Genomic DNA, 25,721 nt, shown 5'->3' on the forward strand with positions numbered 1-25,721 from the left:
GATGCCACTCTCACTTCACCCCACCAAGGACCTCGGGAGCTCGGTTCTCCAGAACTGGCTTTGCAGGTGAGGAAAGAGAGGCGCAGGCCCATGAGGTGGTCTGGGCAAGCCTGCAGCAGCAACAGTGTGTGGCAATGTCCGAGCTCTCCTCCCGAGCCCTCCCTCTTTGGCAGATCAGCCCACAGGACGCAGGGGATAATAGGAGCGAGTGCTCTGCAGCCGATCAAGAGCCGCACAGATGCATGACATCATGGTTATTAATAATGGAAGCAGCACAACCAATCCACCATCCATCCAGATGGACCACCTGAACTGCCTCTAATCGCCTGCACACAGATCACAGGATTCTGCAGTGGGATGGCAGGGAAGTACCCCAGGAGGGCTACCCTCTTGGCTTGACTGGGGTGGGGTGGGACAGATAGAGGGGCCAGTCCTCTGAGAGAGCAGAGGCAGCCTGGTCTCCAAACACAGGACGCTTGCTGTTCAGAGCCTCAGTAAGGGAGCCAAGATGGTAATTAGGCCTTAGACAGAGCAGCAGGCTCCCCCAGAGGATGCTGGCCGGGAATCCATGAGCCGTGGTTAGCTGCCTGGGTCCTCTTGGTGTCCCTTAGCCTGGCCCCCTCTGGCTGCAGGGCCTTAACCTGTTGCTTCTCTGCCTGGTGGTTTTCCCCAACTCTTTACATGCTGCTTCATATGCTTAGGGCCCAGGGCCAGTGTCACACCTGAGAATTCCTGAAGCCCCAAGTCTCACTTTTGTACTTTCTTCCTTTGGCTCCCAATGTCCCTCGGCTGCCTGTCTCCACGTGGGCATCAGAGCCGTGTAGCTTGATCTTGCCCTCTGGTACTCATCATCTTTCTTCCCACCGAAAGCAGGCTCCCGAGACAAAGGGAGTGAACCATTTTTACAGCTGGAATCTCTAGATGACTGCCTAGGACCCACCAAGCCCTGGGCAAACAGTGCCTCCCTTGGGATGCTGGTCTGGGTCACAGCCATCCTTGCCGCCAGGGACACTCACGCTCTCCCTCTCTTCTGTGCCCATTCTGCTAAGTGGTGGGGTCCTTACCACCTCAGTGTTTTGACAGTCAATTAAAACAAATAAGATAGCACTCCCCAGAGCTGTGATATCCCTTTCCATGTGACCAAATAGCAGTGAAACAATATGAACAAATATGGCAGGAAATGAAAGAAAGTGGGAGATCCTGAGAACACCAGGCATTGGCTTAGCCCGGAGAGGGTTTCCCCCTCAATCAGGATGCATCTTGGGGAGCAGGTGCAGGCATTCTGCCAACTCTGGGGACATTGGGACAAGGGAGTTTTCTGATGAATGACTCTTGGCCACAGGCTGGAGCACAACAGGATGGAGATGTGTGTGTGTGTGTGTGTGTGTGTGTGTGTGTGTGTGTGTGTGTGCGCATAAGGGAGGACGTGGGTGCAGAAGCGGATGTGTGAGTGTGAACAAGTATACAGTGTGGAGTATGTAGGAGTGAGTGTGAAGATGTGAGGATGAGTGGACAGCATGGTGTGTGTGTGTGTGTGTGTGTGTGTGTGTGTGTGTGTGTGTGTGAGAGAGAGAGAGAGAGAGAGAGAGAGAGAGAGAGAGAGAGAGAGAGAGAGAGAGAGAGATCCACATCTACAGTGGTCTATGTATAGAAGTGGGCATTTGAATGTGAAGCAGTACACAGGCATGTGTGAGAAAGAGATGTTCATCATGGAGTTCACTGTCACCCCAGCTTGTGCGACTGTTTGAACTTTACACCCTTTACAAATATTGCACAGTAGGTACTTGATCAATAGCTCATCCAATAATCAATCATGTAAACCGATATGTTTTCCCAGCATGCTCTATAGGAGCCCACATAAAGCAGCAAGGATGGTTCCAGAAGAGAATTTCCTCACTTCGGCATGTAATTCAGTTATATGAGAGCACTGAATGGGACTCTGGGTGCTGGTCTCCATCCTCAGTTTTCTGACAGTTGGTTAATGGTCTCTGGGAACTGCTCAATGGATTTGGTCACTGCTGGGTGATCTCAGGCCACGGTTTGGCTAGCCACTTGTGGCTGAGCTTCTGCCTGTCCTCCACCAAAAAGGGCATTAGAACTCAGCTGACGGTTTGCAACTGTATGGGCACCACATCAGCTCTACGAGAAGCCTGTGAAGCTGTTTCTCCCCAGAGTGAGCCTATGTAACTTGAAAAGAGCCAACAAGAGAAAGGCTGGATTTGACAATGTTAAACAGGTTCTTGTATTGCAGGACTTTTCAGAGCCTTTAATTTGACAATATGAATTGTAATTGGCCAGATGGGTAATAAAGAGCTTGCAGAAACTGCCAGGCTTACTTAAACAGGGAAACCTTTACTTGTAGAACAGACTTCAGAGCTAACGTTCCATGGAACACACTGGGAAATCTGCTAGCCAACACAAAGAACACTTGTTAATGCCTGCTTCTGTACAAATGATAGGGCAGAAATGGTGTTCTAGGTCACAGAGCAGAGCCGTGGCAAATGCCTGCCCACAAATCATTCAAACCACTAGAGCCAGCACGTGCACAGAACTTCACAGTTACAAAACAATGTAACTTGCAGACCCTCAGTTCTCCCTGGGGGGCACTCACCCCCATTTTCCAGATGATAAGAGCACAAATGAATGAAGTTCAGACCACTCTGATCTGGGTGAGTCACTGAGGTGGACCAGTCACTTGAACTACTGACTCTACCTGCTCTCCTCTGTGGTCTTCATCAAACTGTCTATGAATACATTACATTTTATAGGCGAGCAATTGTGGTCACTATGCAAAGCCCCTGTAAGAACTCAAGGCTGATACCACCGCACCTGTTCTGCAGCCACCACCGTCCTATCCCAAACCCAAGCACCCTGCTAATGCCAAAGTGGGTAGGGTTGGGTGCTCTCAGAAACGCCCATGGAGCAGGGCTCTGGAACACCAGTCTGTGAGGCCTGAGAGCTCCTTGCCAATGGCAACACATTCCCTACCACTGCAGGTATGGACCCCCATGTACCACCACCCACCCTCTGAGCCAGGTGCCATTCTGCCAGGAGGAAGGAAGAACCAGAGCAAGGCTACTTTCACTCTCTAACAGTGAGCGCGCAATGAGCAAAGGCTGTGGGCTCTGACAGTCTGAAACTGATGAGGCCTCCAGCAGAAAACGTGGCCAGAGAGACCAAACACATTGAGCAGTTAGTTCCCAGAGGTGTGTGGACCCGCCATGGGTCCCTGCAAAGGGGAGAGGATCAGCGCAGGACCCCGGAGGCTGCGCACCTGAGGGCGAATGGGGCTGCGCACCGCGGCGGTGTGCGGACGCGGGAACGCTCGTCACCCTAGGATGATGACAGAAGTAGCGTTGGGGAAAAGCGAGCGCAGGGCGCGTGCACCGGCGCAGAGCCCGGGCCGCTCGCACCCAAAGGATCGGGAAGCTGGGAACGTCGCGCCCACCCGCTGTGGCCGCGATCCTGCGGGGCGCTCGGCGCTCGGTGCTTACCTGCGGTCGGCTGGGCTCGGCGCCTCGGGCTGGCTGCGCTGTGCTGCGCCGCGCCGGGCTAGCTGCGCTGGGCTGCGCCGGGCTGCGCGCCCGGCCTCCGGCGGCTCGGCAGCGCCCGCGCGCTCGGCTCCGCCCGGCTCGGCTCCGCCCGGCGGTGCCCTGGGCGCTCGCTGGCGGCCCACGCGGCGCGGGGTGGGCGCGGGGCGGGCGCGGCTCCGGGCCGCCCCGCGGCCGCTGGGAAGCTCCTTATTTGGGCAGTGATGTCAGGGGAAGTCGCAGGGGCCGGACCACCCACTTCTTTCCATTCTCTACCCAGAGTTTCCTGTTGCCAAGCCCGGGGACCCCACTGTCTGCCCGAGGCGAGCACAGCCCGGCCACCAGCTGCTCCGGGATACCCAGGCAGCCAGGGTCATGGAGTAGCCCGGCGCGGCGCGTGGCAGCCGAGGCAGGGGCTCTGCGGCTGGGGAATCCCCGGCTCCAGCCGTCGCTAGGAGGGTCTGCTAGGTTGCCTCCACTGTGACAGGCCGTGTCACTGCGGGCGCCGCCCCTCCCTCCGCGCCCGCCCTGGCTCCCGCGCTGTCATTTCCTCTCAGGCTCTCCAGAGAGGACAAGCAGGGAAGCCCCGGTGACCGCTGCCGGGGGCCCTGTCGCTGGGTGCCACGCCTTGGTCTCACAGGGCCCGGAGGGCGCCCATCGCCTTCTCCGAAGTGAGCTCTGCCAGTAGTCTTCCTCCCAGGTGCTAGCCCTATCCGGGAAACCCGTGCATTCCCACGTGGGAATCAGCTTTAATGAGTCCTGGGAGCGGAGAACCGGGCCTCCCTGGGCTCTGACCGGGTGAGGGTGGGAGTCACCCCGGGAGGCTTCCCAATGGTCAGACCTTATCAGAAACTTCTGTATCCCAGGACCAGACCTGCCTCTCTTTGGTCCTCGTTGGGAATGTATTTGAGGCAGTCCCCCCACCCCCACCTCTGGCCCTACCAGCCAGTGCAAAAACTGTGGCCTTGAGACTTCAGCCCTGTCTGCAGTCTACAGGTGTCTGTGTTGCGGCTCAGACCCCACGGGTGTTGGGTGTGGGCTGCCCTGGCTTGGCTGACTCCAGGCTTAGCTTGTCTGGCCCGGAACAGCCTCAGGAAGAGGTTATGAGGACTAGGAGCAGCCAGACTATAAAGAGGCCACACTGTCTGGATCATGCACATGTCTGGATCCACCTCTGTCCAGCATGCTGACCAGGACTTGCTCAAAGGATCCTTAGAGGATCCAGGCCTTTCTCTGGCTCCAAATGCCATGATCTCAAATGCATCTGGGCCCCAAGTATTTGACCCTGAGCATTTGTGTGCCTTCCTGCAACAGCTCCACCAGAGTCAGTGCTTTCCCACCAAAACCAAGTGAGAGCAAACAGATCACTCCCAGACCACCAGCCTTAACAGAGGGAGCCCCAGCTATTTAATGGGCACCATACTCCCAGGAGCTGGAGGGATAATGTCATGGCTGCAGGGCTTGTATGAAGGGAAGGCAGATGTGACAGTAGTTGGTCATAGGCCTGCTCACTCTCAACTGCCTGCTTACCACCAGTTACCAAGCGTTCTAGTAGTTCTGTGGATGCCCATTCACTTACTCTCTCCCCATCTTCCAGCAGCCCAAGCTCAGCTCTAATGGGGCCATCTCCTTCCTTTAGGAAAGGCGACGTGCTCTGATGTGCATGCAATACCCCCCATAACTGCTGCACACACACACACACACACACACACACACACACACACACACACACACGCATCCTAGCCTCAGCTAGTTCCCACTGTGAACCAGATTTCACTCCTTGGGGCCTTTGCACAACTTCTATCCTCCTGCTGTCAAGCTCATTTTATTCAGATCCTTCCCTGGGGCAGGTGTTACAGGACAGATCCCTGACCCCACCCCACCCCTGCCCTGTTCTCACTGTCCTGGTAGAAGTAACTTTAGGCAGAGGAGTGAACAATTGCTCCTGGTCTAGGCTGAGTGACACCCTTTCTTTTGAGAGGTGGCTCTGACCTACCTCTACTAAGGGCCCTTATGCTACCACAGGTAACTCAGTGGTTCCTGCTTCTACAGATACACCTGCATCTGTTACCCCAACTGCAGTCAGCTGTGGTGGATCCCCCCCAAGCTCTCCATCTTGACTAGTCTGTCCTCCTAAGTCTGAGTTTACTGATATTGTCAAGTAAATGAAGGATCCTTGTGTGTGTGTGTGTGTGTGTGTGTGTGTGTGTGTGTGTGTGTGTGCGCGCGCGCACACGTGCATGCGTGCGTGCGTGCGTGCGTGTGTGCGTGCGTGTGTGTGTGTGTGTGTGTGTGTGTGTGTGTGTGTGTGTACTGATCACAGAAAGAATGGAACAGTTGCATACAGAATCATCACAGATGTTCTGGTTCTGGCTCTGCATCTGGACTGGAAGGCAGGGAGGGGTGGGGGTGCCAACAGGGTCACACTGGATGCTTGGGAGACAAAGCCACACTGCTGTGGAGCGGCTGCCCTGAGGTTCTTGCCAGATGCTCCTCGGTGCTGCTGACCCTCCAGTACCCTAGGATTTCTCTCCCTGCTGCTCTTCCTTGACCAACTTCTCTGCAGCTTCTGACAGGCAAAGACTTCTTCATAACAGCTCCAAAATGAAGAGTCCTGAACTGCACATGCTGAGCAGGAAGGGAGGAGATGAAGGAGCTTGCCTTCAACAGACAACTACGGCTATACTTGATCCCTTGACCCTCTGAGCTGCACAGGTCCTTGCAGTAGTAGACAGGATGGTCATCCAGGGAGCCCTCTCCTGCTCCTCCCACAACCAATGCTACTTGACACTCAGTCCTATCCCAGGGATGGCATCATTTCTCACTGGAGACCAGAAGGTCTTTAGGACTCTGGCCTCCATGCTCAGGGTCACAGTCTGATGACAGGTGGCCTTGTATCAAGACCAGGGGCCTTTTTCTGCCTCTTCTCTGTGATTCGCCCACCCCCAAACCCTAGGGGCTATATGGAACACGACTCAGTAAGCAGGTGGTGCCAGGTGCCGCTTCCTTACTCTGGGTCCAGCCCCTGCCTACAGCAGTGCCAGGTCTTGAGAAAGTCCCAGCGCTTGCCCCCAGGGGCCTTCCCACACCCTTTCATTCCTGAGATGGGAATCAGGTGCTTTGCTGGGAACGTGTGGCATACGTGCTGGTGTCCAGGTAGCTCTGTCCCAGGATGGAGACTGATAGGCAAGCAGACACCCCAGATCCCCTTTCGAGATGCTCCTGCTTGCCAAGCTGAAAGTGAGGAAAAGGAAGATAAACACATCGGGAAGGGGGCCACATTCCTTCTAGGGCTACAATTCAAGAAGATGACAGTCCAGGTGTTCCTGGCTAGAATGTCAAATGCTTGTTTCCATGGAAATCACACACACACACACACACACACACACACACACACACACACACACACAGCATCACAACACGGAGACTTCAGAGGCCCGGGGCCCAGGCCAGGGCTGGCATCGGAACCGTCATCCAGAATGCCATCTCCGTGTGTAGTGTCCTTTGCAGCTCCTAACAACCAAAGAGGCAGGCTTTTGGAATACTTTGTGGTTCCTAAGGAGTGGGGTCTGCCACAGAATTCTAGGGAACACTTTCAAGGTAGGGGTGAGCAGCTGCTCTGAGGGCCCCTGACTTATTTTTATTTAGGTCTTATGCCTACCCCACCTCCCTTCCCCTATGGCTATCATTGTCAAGACTCAGATGCTCTGTGTTATTTTTCTACTCGTGGTGCACGCGTGTGTGTGTATGTGTGTGTGTGTGTGTGTGTGTGTGTTTCTCTCCTCTCTCCTGGGGAAAGAGCTAGAGGTCTCAACACCTCCTGAGGTCCCTTTAGACTCACTTCCAACCTTTCCCCTGACAGAGCACTGTGTGTCAGCTCCCTGGATCAGTCCTTCATCTGTAGCTGTGGATGACAGCATAGGCCTCAAGGCCATGTGGCCCTGGGTTCCTGGGGATGTCACTGATCTTGATTATGTCATCCCGAAAGGCTTTTGTGACATGTTAACAAGATAGTGTGTTGGGTCTTTGAAAGAGAGTACCCAGTAGTATCTAGGAGGGGCTAAGTAAACAGTGTTAATCACTGCTGGTTCCCACACTGGGATCTAGAATCCACACCCCCCCATCTTGCTTCTATTTATGAATAGGGGTCTATCTTGGCAAATTGGAAACCAGAATCTCTTGTCCATCTTGGCTGCCCTACTTCAGGCCACCAAGCACAGTGGGCCCCTCCTCAGCACTCCACCCAGTCTGTTCTTTCTTCTCTTTCCTGAGCCCGAGTCTCTAGGTAGCCCTGGCTGGCCTGGAACCTGCCTATGTAGACCAAGTTGGCTTCAAACTGATAGAGATCCCCCTACTTCTGCCTCTGCCTCCCAAGTGTGAGTAAAGGGGAATAAGTCCACCATAGCAAGTCCAGCTTGCTCTTCCAAATCCCTCTGAACATGGGGGGCACTCTCAGACAAAATCAAGTGAGACCTGGTCTAGCTAAAACACCCTATCTCCTAGTGCCTTCAATAACTGAACCCTCGGTTTGCCTGTCTAAACCATCCAACCTTGGTACCGTCCTCATCCATGCTACCCTCTTGCCTCATAGAACCCTTTATATTTCTGAGTCTGCTGAATGTGCACTTCCCATCTGCAGCCCTTGTATTGGCTCCTCACCTACGTCTGCAGAGGTGGCTACTTAGCATCAAGGGATCCCCAGTCCCCCAAGTGGCCTGGCTGTGTCCAGCACAGTGCTGGCCTGTTCCTCCTCTGTGGTCTTTTCTTCATGGACTAGATGCCATATTAGATCCTGTACATCTCTACACACGTGCATCTCAGCTCCATACAGAGAATGCTGGCTGGCACACTGTGCCCCTGCAGCCGTCCTGTCCAGCAAACAACCACCACAAGAGGCCATTTAGCCTCCACCCCGTGATTTTCCCAAATGACAGAAGGATCATTTCCATTTTTGGCTGACACTTGGGCCCAGCCTTAGCTCTGGCTTCTCACACATATTTCTGAAGGGGACTCCCACAGGGCTCGCCCTCCCTACCATGGGGCCCCAGGTGGTGAAGGCAGGGCCTTTGCTTCCAGGAAATCAGATTAGTCAAGCCACACTCCCCTGGCAGCTCTGAGAACAGGCTTTCCCCAGCCAAGGGACTGGCTGGATCGTCAATGACAAATGTTCCTCTACCCATGGCCTCCTGCTCAGCAGCAGATCTGGGACCTGTATTCACTTAGACTCAGGCACAGGTCCCACTCCGACACTTACCGCTACTTGGTTCCCAAGACTGAGCTTAGTTTCTTCAGATATAAAATGACATCTCGGGACATGGTTGCTAGGACTAGGTGAGAGCTAATGGAATCTAAGGTCATCTTAAGTACCAAGAATTGAAGACTGCATGTAAAACATGCTCATTAAAGGAGGTCCCCCCTCCCCTCCAGCTCTGGAGACACTGATGACCAAGGCTCTGTCTTTAAGGCTCATAGTTAGGGAAGGGAGAGTATGAGGATTACAGCACACAAATAAATACTCACACAAGGTACACAGTAACAGGTGTGGAGAGTCTGCGAGGAAAAGAAGGGAGTTCTGGGATGGGGCTTGGGTGACCTTCATCCAACTGTGATAGATATGGCTTCTATGACCGACTTAAGGTAGGGGGCTAAGGGTCAGGGGTACACAGGAACCAAGCCCAAGGGGAGACAAATCCTGCTCCCCTGGTGGGTACCAACCAGTTATAGAAAGGCCTTGTACTACGGAAAATAACTATGACGACAGAAGGAAGAGAAGGAGAGAGGAGAGTGGAAGGGGGTGGGGTTGGTTCCCAGGCTACTTTCAGGAGTCTCGTCCAATAACAACAACAAAGAGCTGTATGTGTCTGGCTCCACCCTACTGAAACCTTTGTGCTCTTGAGGCAGGAGGGCTATCTCCAGTCTTCCATCCTTCAGCCTCAGGGTCTTCCCAGAGGAGAGCCGTCCTTCTCTAAGAAAGGCCTGGAACAGGCAAGACAGCTCACAGGACTCTAAATACCATGTGACGTTTTCTGCCATGGCTTTGCGTGTGCTCCTTCTTCCCCTTGGAATACTCTTCCTTGTGTTTCTGTCCCCCTGCACCCTCCCCTGCCACCGCTCTATCAACCCGACTTGACATTTAGGGAACACAAACCACTCCCCTTTGTGTGCTCCGTTTTCTTCTGGTTTTGAAGACTGGATTTAAAGCTTCCTCCTTCAAAATACTGCTTCTATTAAAGTATTTCTGCCTAAGGCCCTCACTGGATTGTGTGAGTTCCAAGGGGCGATGCTTGGTGCCTAGTGGATGCTCAATACATAAGGAGCCTGGAAGGTTCTCTTCTGGTACTTCCCATGGCAGAATGGGAAATAGTGGCAGATGCTGCCACTCTGCCTCCATCAATCCCCAGGGACTCCTGACTCCTCCCGTAATCAGCTACTCCTCATGAAAACAAACTCCCAGAGCAAGCTTCCCCGACCTAGCTGGTACTTTCCTGCAACTAGCTTTTCAGGTATTGACCCCCTTGAAGTCTGATCAGAAGGATGAGGGTCCCGCAGGCACCTGGTGCACCTGACTGCATGTCCGTGAGAAAGGGTTGAGCTCTTAGGAGGGAAGGTAGTGTGTGTTTAGTGGCTAGGTCTGGGTCTGAGATGAGGGATTCAGGGTACTGGGCCTCTACTGCAAAGGTGTGAAGATAAGACGGAAGTTAACAGGGCTTGGGATGGGAGTGCACAAATATACCATGTCTTCTCTCTTGTGAAGAAAATGTATCTATTTATGTTACATATACATATAAACATGAAAACGGAAGGGGACTTTTTGTGAGGAGGAAAGAGACTATTGGAGAGGGCAGGAGGACCAAAGGAGGTAATGGGCAAGTGCGCTTTAAGTATGATGGGGTTTATGTATGAAATGCTATAGTTATACACTAAAGGTTTTATACTTAAAAGTGCAGTGAGGGCAGAGAAGAGGGAGGGGAGGGTTAATTTTGTGCTAGTTTGCTGGCATTGGATTGTGGTGACAAGCTCTGGGTGTCCCTGTAAGGGACAAACCCTGGGTGAAATTAATCTGTGACTCAGTAGACTGAGTCAAGCATATGTCCCCAAAGTGAGTGAGTAGCATCCAGCCAACTAGGACACACTGGGACACAGAGGCTGAGGAAGATGTGACCCTCTGGCTGGCCTGTGGAGCTGGGAGCTGGTCTTCCCAGGCTTTGGGCTCAGAAAGAAATACTGGTTCTTCTCTTGACTTTCAGATAGAAGCTGACCCCAGCAAATCTTGGGACTCATTGGCCTCCATAACCATGAGAACCAGTTCCTTACAACAACAACAACAACAACAACAACAACAACAACAACAACACACACACACACACACACACACACACACACACACACACACACACACACACACACACATAACCATTTCTCTAGAGATCACTGCTCAGGCAGATGCTGAGGACTCAATTCTCCTACCATTCCCTGCAGTGAGTGAGCATTCCCAACCTCCTCATGTTCAGAAATGGCCCCATTCACCTGGCAGTGTGTGTCTGGCAAGGAAACATATGCAGCAAGCCTTCAATATGGTGCTAAGGGAACAAGCACCTCAAACTCATTGGGACAACCCTTCATAGATTTGGGCACAATCACACCCATACCCTCATGCCATCCTCAATGCCCTGGTTTCCAGATGATCCACAGAGGCCCACAGGTGACTTGGGGATAGCCCCAGCAGATGGACCTGTCTCAAAGGCTTGCCCTCTTCAGGGGCCATGAGTAGGATTTAGCAAAGACAAGCATATGCCCTGTGCTTGGATGCTGCTGCCTTCCCTGAATACATGTATTCCGTAGCAATGATTAGCCGATACAGGCCAAGCCCTGTTCTAGACATTCAGTGAACATCAGAGGGAGCATGGACAAAAGCCTGCCTCCACAGAGCTTCTACTTCACAGGAAATGCAGATAGAAATCAAGAGACAGAACATAGTCCAGAAAACACGGCAGCAGAGCTGTGTGCTGTGGCAGAGGAAAAAGAGAACAGTGACCAGGAAGAGCATGTGGGGCATGGGGCACACACTTAAGAACCATTAGCATAAGCCCTCCAGAGCAGATGATGTTGGAGGCCTGACCTGGAATCACGTGGTATAGGGAAGGCCTTCGTCGACAGAAGGAACTGTAGGTGCAAGAGCCCTGAGGCTCAATGTGTCAGATATTTTAGACAGGGTCTTGTGGGCCACTGTGAGAACTGCAGGTTTGGAAGAAATAAATGAGGTTCCTAAACCAGGTTCCCCTCACCCCAGTTTTAAGGGTGTCATGTATCCCAGGCTAACTAAGGGTGTTCTTGAACTCCTGATCCTTCTGTTTCCACCTTCCTAGCAAGAGATTGCAGGCATGCAGCACCATGCCCAGTTTCCCAAAGTAGGTTTCAAAGAAATCCACTGATGTCCAAGAACACAGCATATCTAGGGCAGGCTGTGAGAGTCAAAGGGCACCTGAGGAGCCAGAGAGCTGACTACTGAATAAAGGTCTTGGAGCACAGGTATGAGGACCTGAGTTCAGATCCGTGAACACCCAGGAAATCAGGTGCAATAGTTCGAGTTTGTGGCTTCATTGCTCTGATAGTGAGATGGGAGGTAGAAATGGAAGAGTCCCAGGGACTCACAGGCTGCAACAAAGAGAGCCTTTGTCAAACAAGACAGAGGGCAAGGACTGAAACCCCAGGTTGTCCTCTGGCTTCCACATGTGTCATAAACACACACAGAGAGAGAGAGAGAGAGAGAGAGAGAGAGAGAGAGAGAGAGAGAGAGAGAGAGAGAGAGAGAGAAAGAGAGAGAGAGACTCCACGGCAAGATATTATGGGACTATTTGTTTAAACTCCTAAGGAAGCTTTCTTTCAAAGCTAAAAGTCAGAGAGGAGCCCCCTTGAGGCCTGAGGCAGTTCCCCCTGGGAAGGGAATCTGAGTCCACAGGTCAAGGCCAGAAGAGCACCCCAAGGAGTCTGCAGACTGCTGGCTCTACTGCCTGCCACTGTTGCTGCTCAGCCTCAACAGGATGCAGGGGCTCCACGTCTTCTCTGCTATATACTGACAGCTGCGAGGAGCAGATCCGCTCTGAAGCCTCCACGAAGCCGCAGTCAGCAGCCTAATTTTAGATTGAGCATCTGCTCTTCCGTCCCAGAGGCCGCTCTGTCTGGGATTTGCTCCTTCTGGAACTGGCAGAGACACAAATCCCGTTCTGTGGATACAGACACTGGTGGTGTCCAGATCAGAGCTGGCCCGCAGGCCCCTGCAGCGGGGAATCCCAGAAGCCACGCCGTCTCCGGACATTCCACCTCTCTCTCATCTTACACCAATGGCCAGAGTCTTGTGGGCACTATCTTCAAATTCCACCCTGACTTCTCAGAAAGCTGGCAGGTCACGTGGGGACCTGCCTCAAACAGAGCAAGGCTCCACGGACAGCAGTGATGTCGATCTGAATCCACACTGCCAGCTCCCAGAACAGGACCTGAAACGTGCTTCCCTGACATACACATTTCAATAAGACACAGACCAGGGAAGTGGAAGGAAAGGGCCAATGTCTACTGATTTTCTCAGAGGAAGGAACCTGAGGCTGGGTTTTGAAGATGGGTGGGTGTCTATCAGGTAGGTGGGTGTCTATCAGGTAGGTGTGTGTCTACCAGGTAGGTGAGTGTCTATCAGGCAGGTGTGTGTCTACCAGGTAGGTGGGTGTCTATCAGGCAGGTGTGTGTCTACCAGGTAGGTGGGTGTCTATCATGTAGGTTAGTGTCTATCAGGCAGGTGGGTATCTATTAGGTATGTGTGTGTCTATCATGTAGGTTAGTGTCTATCAGGTAGGTGGGTGTCTATCATGTAGGTTAGTGTCTATCAGGTAGGTGGGTGTCTATCATGGAGGTTAGTGTCTATCAGGTAGGTAGGTATCTATCAGGTAGGTGGGTGTCTATCATGTAGGATAGTGTCTATCAGGTAGGTAGGTGTCTATCAGGTAGGTTAGTATCTATCATGTAGGTGGGTGTCTATCAGGTAGGTGGGTGTCTATCATGTAGGATAGTGTCTATCAGGTAGGTAGGTGTCTATCAGGTAGGTTAGTATCTATCATGTAGGTGGGTGTCTATCAGGTAGGTGGGTGTCTATCATGTAGGATAGTGTCTATCAGGTAGGTAGGTGTCTATCAGGTAGGTTAGTATCTATCATGTAGGTGGGTGTCTATCAGGTAGGTGGGTGTCTATCATATAGGTCAGTATCTATCAGGTAGGTGGGTGTCTATCAGGTAGGTAGGTGTCTATCAGGTAGGTGGGTATCTATCAGGTAGGTGGGTGTCTATCAGGTAGGTGGGTGTCTATCATGTAGGTTAGTGTCTATCAGGTAGGTAGGTATCTATCAGGTAGGTGGGTGTCTATCAGAGGAGAAGCTGAGAGATGCCAGGAAAACAGATAAGGCTTGAGGGTACTGAATGTTGGAGACTGTCACCAAGAGAGCAGGGAGAAGAGAGAGGGAGACTGGGGAGTAGCATGCAAAGTGCTCTTAGGTTGGGCCACAACTCTAGGCTAAAGAGTGAGCTTTGCCTAAAGGAGGGGACTCTGAGGGAAACTCAGAGTATATGTTCTGACAGACTGTTTTCCCATCTGGATAGTCACCTTCCTCTGTGATCTGTCAGGTCCTTCCCCATCTCCTTGGTACATATCATGGGGGGCTTCCAAGTACAAGGGGGTGCTGGGAAGCTCATTCTATGCCCCAACCCCCTCCCGAGTGCTAATGTTTCCCATCTTACCATTGCCTTGTGTCCCTTGTGCTGGGGTCCTTGTCAGGCACCTCTTGAACCCCAGTTCCTACAGTAGCAATGCCACCTGTTGCTCTAGGCCCAGCTTGACTACACTGTGATGCTTGCTGTCTTAGGATTCTTGAAGAATGACCCATAGCCCAACAGGCTTCCACCTGCCCGAGCACTGCCCCAGAGGCACACATGGCTCCACGTGTGGGGAAAGCCCCACTGACCACTCTAACTCACCTTAAGTCCCATAACCCTCTATGGGCAGAAGAGTTGAGAGCTTAGCTTAGGGCTGTTCACAGAGCTAGGAAGTAGCCAGGACCCTGTAGTATCCTATCTGTCTATATACCCTTCTCCTACCTGGCTCCATAACTTTGTGCCTTGAGGACAAAGCCTGAGCATCTAGGGCCCAGAGTGGACTGGCCAAGCGTCATCTGGCCTGTTGGGCGGGGCAGCAGAGGCACCAGGAAGAGGAGACCCACCCAGGGGATCCTGCTTCTCTCTCCTTGAGATGGAATGAGTTAAAAAAGCTTATGTAAAGAGATTTGCAAATAGATCTTACAAAACAACATTTGGATGATTTAAGTGTTAAGGAATCAGAACCATATGGATTAAATGTTATGTATGGTTTTAAAAATTAGAAGGAAATGTACTGGGAACACACATACATATAAAATATGTAAGGACGGACCACATTTTTAGCTTTGTGGACATGGAGTTATTTGAAAAATACAAGCCAGCCCTCATCTGGCTTCTCCCAGGCTAGCCCTCCAGGGACCTCTCCCTCCTCACTCAGTGGGGCTCAGTCCCCTTCCTGGGACGGACCTGGGAAAGAGACTTCTGAGAACGGTAGAAAGATGTTGTAACCACAGGACAGTTGGAGATAAACAGCTGGCTGAGGAGCAGCTGGGAGATCCCAGAGACCAGATGGGTGGTCTCAGGTGTAAGGGGACAGTGAGAGAATATGTTTCCCAGGAGGCCTTTGGGTCCTTCCAAGAGAGGATAGCAGCTGTCTGCCAGGAGCAGGCGCTTTCCAAGGCCAGCATTTCCCATTCACCAGTGCTTCCGACTTCATTCACTTCTGCCAGTGACCCTGGGAGGAGGCGTGGTCATCCACACCATACAAGAGGGAGGGTGAAGGCCGGACTCTGCTTATCCCACAGGCAACGAGCCCCACTACAGCCTGGAGCTCCTGGTCATCTGTGTACTTCTTCATACCATCCCTCACTAGAAGCAACTGAGACCTGAGACCAAGTCTAACTCCTTTTATTCTAGGTAATGACATACACACATGTGCGCGCGTGATTGGCTGGCCAGTGAGTCCTCAGGATCTGCCTGTCCCCACTTCCCACCACTCCAGTCCTGGGGGGCACGTCTATGCTCAGATGCCTCCAGTTTTTCCATGGATATGGGGGATCTGAACTCTGGTCCTCATGCTTGTGTGGCAGCACGTCACTGACCAAACTCCCTAGCTGAGGCCCCCTCCCCCGCCCCCCAAAAATAGTGCTGGCTCCTCACTGTTAAGGTTTATCTGACTGGGTACTGAAGACTCCCTGTGCATGAACACATAAAATCTAGTGTGAGTCTAAATTGCACAGGGCACTGAGTGGAGTGGGAAGCACATGCTGAGTCAAATCAGACCAGCAGAAATGTCCTGATTGTGGTGGGGACAAGAGAGGCTGAGAGCCCAAAGCCATGGTGTGAAGGTCTCTGTGTTAGGTGTTGGGAGTGGGACCTCCTACAGCCCCACCCATCTCTGTGCCAGTTGTGGGCTTGTCCTTCTACAGGGCAGGAAGCATGATCCTGTGAGACTGAATTCCCCACTCAGTCCCTCAGACACAGGGTCAGCTACCTGTGACCAGCCCTCCCTAGAGTGACCAAGCTGAGCGGCTTTGTCAGGACTGTTAAATGCCACAAAGACAAGTCTGGCCTGATACCAGGAAAACTGGCATGGTACCTATGTCCTCCAGGGCCAGGCCCCATGACCAGGTCTGAGTCTGATGCTTCCTTGATGCTCATAAACTAACTGATGGATGAACAGCAAGGGGGACAGAGGACGTGTTATTTTTTTCCACTCCTTGCTCACGCCATTGTGAATGGACACCCGGGAAGGCCTATGTCCAGTGGGTTTATTCTGGGAGCCTACACTCTGTTCATGGAGACTCGACATGTATGGCCCGTGTAGAGTCCTTAGTGGGCCAGGCTTAGCCTGGCATATTTCAAGGACACAGAATTTTCAGGGTAGGCAACAGGGTGCAGGAATGGGGACAGAAGACAACAGACACAACTGCCCACCTGCTTGTGCCTCGGGGCCTCTCAGCAGGCAGCTTTACCCAGTCTCCCCCAGGCCCACCTGGTGCAGGGCATCAGGGCAGTTGTCTTTTTCTGCCCACAGCCCTTGCCCTGATCAAACATGCTGGGAAAACACTGTGGGTCACAGTGTTCTCAGGGGTCCCCAAAATACCACAAAGCAGGAAGACAGCTGGGAGGGGCAGGGAAGGGAAACAGCTGCCACTAGAATAGCGTGAGGATGCTCACCCTAACCCCCCTGTGCTCTGCACCCCATTTTCACATAGAATTCTCACAACATTGGCACGAGAAGCCAGAAGCCCCTCTGTCTCCCCAATGTTCTTCCCTCTAAGATTTACCCCATGCCTACCCCAAGTGTAAATCCCCTCAGTGGCTTCCTTTCCTCGTCTGTTGAGACAAAGGCCAAGTTCTGGCACATACTCCCCAAGACTTGCTTCAGTGACTACCCTGACTCTCTCCCCTCCTTGCCCACCACTCCAGCTGAAGCAGAAGGTTACTTTGCTTGAGGGTCTTTCCAACATGCTCTGCCTAGACATCCTTTCCTTATGAGACTGACTCTTCCCAGCCACTCCACGTCCCCTTGCATGTCACCTCCTCAGGGAAGCCCTCCTTGATCCCAGACTACACCAGGTCCTTGCTACCCACTCTGTAAGACTGTGTCTTTTTTCTTACCTTTGGAATTCATTTTTGTTTGTGACTTTCCTGTCTGGGGTCTAGGTACCCTCACTGAAGTGGGAGCTCCATTATGAAGGTGACACATATGCTCTGCTCACCACAGAAGCCCTGGGAGCTGCTGCTGTGGCTGCTACACCACATGGGGTTTCTCCCCCCCTTTAATGTCAAACTCAGGGGTCAGAGACCCAATCATATTAAAGTGGCATGATGGTCCCTTAGAGTCTGCTGACCTTTGGAAGGCAAGGAGAGTGTGTCACTTATATCCTGGCACAGGATGGCTTAAAACGCAGCCTTCAGCAGCAGCTCAGAGGAGGCCACCATGATGGGGTGGCAGGCATGAAAGAGGGGTGCAGAGAAAGACTTGGAGTTCTGTAGGTGACAGTAGTCTCCCGCTCTGTCCATGCAGCCTGGTTCAGGCACAGCTACTATCACAGAGCTGGAGAACCATCAGGCCTTAGGGTCCAGGAACAACTAGGGAGCTGCCAGTACAGAGGTGACATACCCCTCCCTCCCACCCTGACAGCTCTGTGCACAGGTTTTGCTTATAGACTCAAGAAGGGCGTGGGTGAGACGGGATATGGCGAGGAGAGGAAGGAGAGCGGGAGCCTCCACACTGGCCTTGGGGGTTTCGCAGGAATTAATCAGGAATCTATTCTAGTTTCGCTTCTGTTTTACTGTGACAAATACCCCAACAAAAAGCAGCTTGTGGAAGAAAGAGTTTATTTGGCTTACAATCCTAGGTTATAGTCTACCATGTGAGGAAGTAAAGACAGGAATTCAAAGAATCACACCCATAGTCAAGAGCAGAGGGAATAAATGCACGGATCCTGACCTGCTTGCTCTCAGCTAGCTTTCTCCTTTCTTACATTGCCCAGAACTCCCTGCCTAGGGAATGGTACCACCCACAATAGGCTGGGTCTTCCTACCAATTCACAATTAAGGCAATCACCCACAAACATACCAATCTGATCTAATAGTTCCTCGTTAAGATTGTCTTCCCAGGTCATTCTAGGTCAGCAGTTCTCAACCTGAGGGTCACGACCCCTTTGGGGGTGGAATGACCCTTTCACAGGGGTCACATATTAGATAGACTGCGTATCAGGTATTTACATTATGATTCATAACAGTAGCAAAATTACAGTTATGAAGTAGCAATGAAATAATTTTATGGTCTGGAGTCACCACAGCATGAGGAACTGTATTGAAGGGTCACAGCATTAGGAAAGTTGAGAACCAGTGTTTTAGGTTGCATCAAGTTGACAGTTAAAACTAGCCAGTGCAGAAAGCATGTCAGCAGGTCAACATCTCATCATGCTCTGAGCCAGCCTTAGTTTCCTTATCTGTCAGATGGAAGGGATGAGTCAATATAGATAGGGTGTTCTACATCCTTACATCACACTTCACCCACTCAGCGCTGTCCTCCAGCCCCGGGTGGCAGATGGCCCCATATTACCCCTGCCCAGCCCTCTCATTTTCTTCTAGCCAGGACAACTTGGAAACCCATCCTCTTACTCCAGTAGCACCCCACCACCCCGGCCCAGTGCCAAGCAGGCTGCTTACCACCGTCCACTGGGACAATGCCAGCAGCTCTCTGGGGGGCGGCGGGTACTTCTCACTCTTAAAAGCCAAAAGTGAAGGTACCTTTTCAATCTGGAGCTCCAGGCTGAGACACACACACACATGGCTTATCCCTGTCCCCATGGCCATGGCTGTGCTGTATGGAGGATGAGACACAGGGCAGTAGATGAAGAGATGGTTAAAGGAAAAAATGAAGCTGAAGTAAGATCGTAAAGGAAAGAGAGTCTTACTGCCAGGTCTGCTCCTGGACCTAGCTGTTCCTGAAATCCAGCACTTAGCCACACCAATAGAATGGGTCAGTCTCTCTCCCCCATCCCTACAATATTTCCTCTTTGTCTCTGGGAGGTCAGAAGAGATGAAAGTGAGCATGCATTGAGAAAGGGACCTAACCTGCCTCATACCTATCTTCCCCCAATCCTCTAAACAAGCCGATATGGTCACAAATGGAATGGTGTGAGGGAAGACAGGCCCACAACAGGGTATCCAAAACCTGGCCTGGAATCCTGATTCTGCCACACCCAGGCTGTGTGATGCTGAGTTCATTGCTTAACCTCTCTGGGTATGTCTTCCCATCTCTATACAGTGGAATAGTGATGTCTACTTCAAAGGCTGCTGTGTGGGATGATGACATAAAACTCGTGAAAAACTTGAATTTGACCCCTAGCCTCCATCTGCTGGCCTGTAGGCTGTACAGGGCAAGTCAAGACAGAGCAGGGCAGAGTATACTCCTCTTGGCCAGCATTCTGAGAGGTTGATGGTTTGCATTGCCTTTTAAAGAGTAAGTCTGAGAGCAGCTGTGCTGAGTAAATATTTTGGTTCCATCTCCTGGTGATGCTGCAGTGGGGAGATTTCAATGGAAGGTGGCTGGTGCAGAGACTTTCCTCTGCTGTTTACTCTTGGCGATCCCTACAGTTCCTGGCAGGCAGCTGTGTCTGCTGCACTCTTGGGCCTCTGGGACCCGGATGCTCGGCTCTAGAGAGGCGGCTGGCTGCCGTGCATTAGGCAGCTGGGGCTGCCTGCCTCCAACTCAGTCTACCCTCCTTAACCAGTCACAGCCAGTGCCGGGGATCCTTTTGGAGTCTTTCCCCCCACCATCTCAGGGAAACTGACCCTGGGCCCTGTAGACCGCTGCTAGGAACTCTTGCAGGCCCCCAGAAGTAGCTTTGTCCTTCTGTCTTTCCAGGCAGGCCTCCTGAAGCCCTCCTCCAGGAACTATAGCTACTCCAGTAGGCACTGTGGGGCTTGAGCAGGACCTCTCCCTCCCACCCACCCTTCACCCCAGCAGCCTCTAGAGAAATCCCATTCCCACTGTCCAGGGTGCACACAGCCTGTTGGTTACAGTGGTGATGATGCCTGTCATTCTTCCAGCTTTGAGCCAGGTTCCTAGGGCTACCAAGACCCTGCAGGCCCAGCCTGATATCTGGTGAGAGTATGACAAGTTCTCTAGCCCAGAGACATGGTCTCAAAGAGACAAGTCCACTTCCCAGCATGCATATCCCAGAAATGCCCGTCTTCCCCACCTCTTAGGGAGAGAAGGCTTCATAGGAAGAGCATCTGTCCAGCATGGCAGAGACAAAGCAAAAGGGGATGGGAAGTTGACACATCCCAGGCAGGTGCTTAGATGCTGTGGCATGGGACCCATGGCTCAGGCGGTGAGGTTCCATGACAGTCTCAAAGAACCAAGCTAAGAGCAGCTCACGGCAAGGCTGAGAACTTGTGACACTGGAGAAGCTCTGGTGTAGACAGGGGCGAGGTGCAATGGCTTTCCCTCATTTTGTTCTTACTTTCCCAAAGCCACCTCCTAATTCTTTTTGATACACATCCAATACTTCCGGTGGGTCTTCCTGTTTCTGTGATGAAGCCTTCTGGTACTTGTTTTGTGAATGAGCAAGCTCAAGCTTCCAGAGGCCAAAGGGTCACAGGGAGGGGAAGGCAGAGCCTGTGCCAGAACCCAGGTCTAGTACTCACCAAGCCACAGCTGCCCCTAAGCACAGAAAAGACAGATTCCATTTCCACAGCTGGGGAAGGGTGCTCACTGTCTTTCCTGCTGTGGAGGTCCTTTCTGCCCTTCCCAGTGACCCAGAGACCAGCTGCATGATTTGGGGAGGGGTCCAGGGCTGGGAAGGTCAGCCTTGGAATTGTGGAGAGCTATTCATCTGCAAGGCAACAGTATCCAGCTGTGGCTCTGTGGGCCTTTCTCAGGTCAGGGGAGCCTCTCCTTCCTTTCAACTCTGCTCAGCTCTAGGCTCTCAGCTTAGTTTCTGAAGGCTCACCTTCATCCACTCCCAAGTGCATTCTGCCTGGTCCTGGGAGGAGGTGGGGAACTGAGTTTCGCTTGGACCAGACCTAATTTTATCACCCAAGCCACATGTTCCATAGATGCCCTGGGCTGGCCTCTGATCATTTGCCTCAGCTTCCCAGTGGCCTCAGGACCCAGAGCATCTACCTGGGCACCTGACTTGAACACTGTGCCCTAAGGAGAAAGGCCAGTGGAGCTCTTTCCGCTAAGGTGTAACCACATAGTTGGACCCCAGGGAATGTTTCATGTCTGGATCCTGCCTGGAAGATGACCTAAGCCAGAACTGCCAAGTCTCTTCTCATTCACACTGGTCCCTATGACAGTCACACAGGCCAAGGCAGCTGCAGACAGGACCCACTCATTTCTCAAACCAGGCCTGAGCCAGAGATACTCTTCTTCATCAAGCTGACAAGGTCTCCAGGCTCTGTCACCATTGAGCACATGGATGACAAAGATTTTGACCTCTGGTTTTGACCACAGACTCAGATCATCCTCTCTTTTCCAAACTCTACCTTCAGTGGGGCACTGTGAGTGCTGCAGTAGTGGGTAGGACAGGCTGGGAGCTGTGCTGAGAATGTGACCAACAGTGCCAACCAAGCCAGGGAGGTTATCTTAGCCCTACTCAGCCTGCTAATCCCAGGTAATACTCCATACTCCAACCTGCTTTTCCCTGAGCTGACCCATGGCTGCCTTGAAACCTTCTAAAAGTAGGGTAGTATGGAAGCACAGAAACTGCCCCGTGGCCCCGATTCTCGTGCTGGTTAACCCCTGCTGTCCCCTGCTACACAGAGTCCCAAATATTTCAAACAATACGCAGAGGTATCAATCAGTAGGCATAGAGGTTCTGTTATGCAGATGAGTCAACACCAGAAGTCTGCTCTACAGCATTCTAAGAGGGTCAGTCTCAAGCATTCTTACTATAGTGAAATCAAAAGAAGAAAAACAAAACAAAACAAAAACTCAACAATGCATGGAGTACAAATTGAAAACAAAACAAAACACAAAAAGAACCAAGGCCCTTGTGGAAGCTTGTTGTCTCTTTTGGAAATAATCCCGGCTTCCAATTACAAAGTAGTTACCACATGCCCAGTCTGGGCTGAGCGTTTTGAGTCTACTCATTCCTCACAGAAGATGGAGAGATGACGGACACTACTCTCACTTCACAGACAAGGAAACTGAGGCTCAAGGTATGTTTTACTCCAAAGGCTTTATCATTCCCAAAGACCAAGAACTAGACTGTATGCCAATGAACTTTAGGAGCTATCTCCTATGGGTCCAGGAGCGACTCACTGAACTAAAATGAGACTCTCTCTCTCTCTCTCTCTCCCTCCCTCCCTCCCTCCCTTCCCCCTTCTCCCTCTCTGTCTCCCTTCCTCCCTCCCTCCCCACATGTGTATGGGGTACACTAACCTGTGCATGCTAACATTAAGGCCTGAGATCAAGCTCAGCTGTTTTCCTCTATTGTTCTCACCTTATTTTTTGAGACTCGGTCTCTCCCAGAACCCAGAGCTCACTGTTTCTGCTAGCCTGGCTATTCATCTAGCTTTTGGGATCTGCCTGTCCCTGTTCTCCTAACCCCCAGCACTGGGGTGACAGATGTGTGCTGCTGTATCTGGCTTTTATCTGGGATCCAAGCTCAGGTCCTCATGATTTTCAGTGAGCTCTCTACCTACAAAGCCATCTCCTCAACACCAACATGTGTTTTAAGAACTGCAAGATGTGCTCTCTGCCTGCATGAGCTACAGTGTTCAGCAGCTGCTCACTGAGATCAGGCCTTCTGTCCCATGACCTGAGCAGTAAATAGCAAGAGAAGACAGTGTGTCCTGTCATGACTGCAGGTTGTCCAGCAAACACTCTGTGGGCTAGCATGATGGTGGAAATCGCTGTCCCTTTCCTCATTTCCCCAGAGGCCATCCCAGTGGGATCAAAAGGTGCTCCTGGTGGCTATGGCTAGAGAAGGCTGCTGAGAGAGACCTTGTATCAGGCTGTGTGTGGATCCAGCTGCCACATCTTGCGACTGATATGTCCATTCTTTACACACATCAATAGTCCTATCCTGGCTACTTTTCCTGGCTACCTCTAAGTCCCGGCATTTTGCATATCTGCTTCCACTCTCCATGGTCCTGCACAGACATACCTTCTTCTTCTGAAACCTTTTCACAAGATGTTTCCCTCGGGTTATTACATACTCTAGGAAGCCCAGACTCCATCACCAGGTCTTTAATAGGACAGCTCTTTCCCAAGTCAGGCCCTCCTGTTCCTCACCCCTCTGGCTGGCCTTCCTCTCTCACATGCACACTCAAGGGCCTGCAATGACCACTTCAGCTCCCTGGAATGCTGAGGCTGTATCTGTCCATGCCATGGGCCACCACCAGCAGCACACCTGCTTTGGGATCACTATGAATTGTGCTGCCTCAAGGCTCTCAGGTTCCTGTGTCGCCGTGTGGTCCCTCTGTTGCTGGGGGTGAGTCTGTTTCCTCACTAGGCTATAAGCATTTATAAGTCTGATTCCTTTCTCTGTCCCTAGCACCTGAACAGGCATGGCCCTGAGTGGGCACCGGAGGTGGAGGGTGTTGGATGGTACAGGGAATTATAAGAAGGACCCACAGGAAGTCCCGGTCGGGCTGTTCACGAACTGACCAATTTATCAGAACTAAAACCCAGTCAAGGGCAGCACCACCTCAGTGGAAGGGCTCAGAAAGACTTGGTCCAAGCACCCCAAGACTCTCGTTCTTATGCTGTCTGGAGCTTCAGTGACAGGCTGTAGAAGCTCACTCAGTTTACCCGGGAGCTCTTCCAGGACCTGGGGTCAGCATGGGATGAAGCAGAGATGCACACCCAAAACCCTGCCAAGTGAAGGGAAAGTGATGGGACAGAAACACACACAGAGGCACCACTGAGAGCAGGATGCATTTAGGAAGACATTTTAGAAAAGTGATGTGCAACCGAGATGTTGAGGGCGCTTACTAGGGGGACTGTGTTGGAGGTGGGAGAGGAGAGGAATTGTTAGGCCAGGAGGAGAGTGATGTGCAAGGCACAGAAATATGAAACAGTACAGCCAGATGAGGAGCCACCTAAGCCAAGTGAGGCCAGTATCAGCCCAGGACGGAACAGGGACAAGTCCATGCCCCAGCTGGCTTGAAAGTCCCTGAGACCAGCTGGGCTCCAGCTTGTAGGAAAGCACTTTAGGATTGGAACCTTTGGCTCCTATACCCTTATTCTGTCTAGTGCTATCACCCCCAGAGTGCTAGGGGGGCACAGTGGGTGCCATGATCCCACTCTATCAGCCTCCCAGGCAATGGCCCAGCCTTAGGACAAGCTTTCACACCTCACAGGACCTTGCAGAGACCTTGTAATATCAGGGTTGTGCAATGCAGACCACTGTAGAAATGAGTCCCCAGTGGCCTCAGAATGCAGAGTCCTCAGGGGGAGGTCTTTTAAGCAGGTTTGGAACTTGGAGTAGCAGAAACAGTTTCCCATACTGGGGTGATTGATCAGTGGTTAGAAACACTTGCAGAGCAAGTATGAAGATCAGAGTTGGAATCCCTGGAGCCCAGCATAGACGCTAGATGAGCAAGAGTGGAGAGGAGGGGTTTCCTGAGCAAGCGGGCTACCCGGGGTAGCTGTATCGGTAACCTCTGGGTCCAGCTGAAAGATCTTGCCTTTCAATCAATAAGGTGGAGAGCAATTTTGAGTAAGACTCCTAAAACACCAGCCTTTGGCCTTCACATACACAAACACACAGGTATGCATGCTAGCATACATATGTGCAGCCACACACAAGTAAATATGCACACACACATACAAATAACACGTACATGAACATGAAAAAAAATATTATCTTAGGTCTCAATGAAGGGAAGGTTTACTACCTGGCCCAAGGCTGAGTCCTTAGAGAAGGCCCTGTTGGGTGTGTTTTTGCCACTGGACAGCACTTGCTCTGAGAGGCTGGCCAGGTCTTCACCAGACCCAAAATGTAGTCAAAACTAAGACCCAGGGGCAAAGGAAGGAAGACAGTGGAGCTGAGTTAGAAGTCCAGGATTTGTAGGCAGTCCCTTGCTGGTTGTCATGCCTCTGCCACCCTCCTGGTCCCACCACTCATGGTGACAGTCAGGCCCTGTACAAGAATGCTCCTGTAGAGCTGGGGACCAGCTGGGTGAGTGGCTTTTTGTTCTAAACTGTCTCCCAGAAAGCACTGTCCCTGGGAAAATCCTTTTGTGTGACCTCCTAGAGATCCAGCAGCCTGACATAAGTGAAAACTGAGCCCTGGGAAGGAGAAGTGGCTGGCCTGGGGTCACAAGGTGAGGCGGGCATGGAGATGTAGAGGACCCAGGTCTCCCTGCTCTCTGCTTCACCACTCTGACTTCCTGCAGGTGACTCAGCGTGAGCCAGCACAGGAAGGAAGTGGGAGAGGGAAGCCCAGCCTGCTGGACTCCAGTTCACTGCTCGGTCAGTCCAAAGCCACCAACCACCTTGGCTATGTGGCTCTGGCTGGTGTCTGTGACCTCCCTGCCCTTCTGCCCACTTGGCCTTTCTGGGACCTCCCTGCTGTAC

General features: G+C 52.0%; 1 protein-coding gene across 10 annotated transcripts in view; it reads right to left on the bottom strand.

Annotated features, from left to right (window-relative positions):
• Hivep3 (HIVEP zinc finger 3) overlaps nt 1-25,721 on the bottom strand; it is a 428,230-nt gene that overhangs the window by 101,513 nt on the left and 300,996 nt on the right. The window contains exon 1 of one of the 10 annotated variants that reach the window (XM_052717851.1): nt 3,495-3,608. The exons of 8 other annotated variants lie outside the window; for them this stretch is intronic. The gene's annotated coding sequence lies outside the window, so the exon portion shown is untranslated. Of the gene's footprint in view, nt 1-3,494; nt 3,609-25,721 lie in introns of those variants that run through there. One more of the 10 variants, XM_052717854.1, reaches the window with a different exon arrangement.

This window comes from Peromyscus californicus, unplaced genomic scaffold, assembly GCF_007827085.1.
Source record: "Peromyscus californicus insignis strain IS unplaced genomic scaffold, ASM782708v3 Scaffold_5__1_contigs__length_169319896, whole genome shotgun sequence".
Classification (NCBI taxonomy): Eukaryota; Metazoa; Chordata; class Mammalia; order Rodentia; family Cricetidae; genus Peromyscus; species Peromyscus californicus.